Source organism: Tasmannia lanceolata, unplaced genomic scaffold (assembly GCF_043159265.1).
Source record: "Tasmannia lanceolata isolate RefF3 unplaced genomic scaffold, GAP_Taslan_0.1 ptg000842l, whole genome shotgun sequence".
NCBI lineage: Eukaryota > Viridiplantae > Streptophyta > Magnoliopsida > Canellales > Winteraceae > Tasmannia > Tasmannia lanceolata.
This window is the reverse complement of record NW_027519507.1, coordinates 3,892-5,000: the sequence shown is the minus strand read 5'-3', so window position 1 is coordinate 5,000 and position 1,109 is coordinate 3,892.

The following is a 1,109-nucleotide window of genomic DNA, read 5'->3' as shown; positions in this document are numbered from 1 at the left end:
GAATATTTCTTTGTGCACGACAGAAAAACTATCCCCCAAAGATCTGTATAATCATTGGGTTTATACTAATGAACAAAAAAGGCACAACTTGAGCAATGAATTCAGAAATCGAATGGAAGCTCTAGACAAGGGATCTCTTGCTCTAGATGTACTCGAAAAAAGGATAAGATTGTGCAATGATGAGAATGAACAAGAATGCTTGCCTAGAGTGTATGATCCTTTTTTAAATGGACCATATCGTGGAACAATAAAAAAAGGATATTCACGTCCAATCGTGGATGATTCAATCATTTCGACAGAGGATTCCATAGGAATGGTTTGGATAAATAGGATTCATGGTATCCTCCCCAATCTTTCTGATTACCAAGAATTTGAAGATAAAATGGATGCATTTAATGAAGAATTAGTATCGCCAGACATTGATCATTCCTTGAACTCAATCAGTGAATTAGCTGAAGAATCAAGACCTAGTTTGAATTTGAAAGGACTTACTTTATTGGACGAACAAAGAAGACTTGACTCAGAAAATAAAATGAAACGTTTGAAATTTCTATTCGATGCAGTTAAAACTGATCCAAACGATCAAACTATTAGAAATAAATCCATTGGAATAAAGGAAATCGGTAAAAAGGTTCCTCGATGGTCATATAAATTGACCGACGATTTGAAAGAACAAGAGGCGGAAAATGAGGAAGGATCGACGGAGGATCCTGGTATTCGTTCAAGAAAAGCCAAACGTGTGGTAATTTATACTGATAACGATCAGAATATCAATACTCATACTAGTACTAATACTAATAATGATAGTGATCAAGCGGAAGAAGTGGCTTTGATACGTTACTCACAACAATCGGATTTTCGTCGGGATCTAATCAAAGGATCCATGCGCGCTCAAAGACGTAAAACAGTGACTTGGGAAATGTTTCAAACAAATGTGCATTCCCCGCTTTTTTTGGACAGAATAGACAAAACATTTTTTTTCTCTTTTGATATCTCTGGAATGATTAATCCACTTTTTAGGAATTGGATAGGAAAGGATCCGCAACTCAAAACCTCAGATTCTGAGGAGGAAGAGGCAAAAGAAAAAGAGAAAAAAAAGAAAGAGCAAA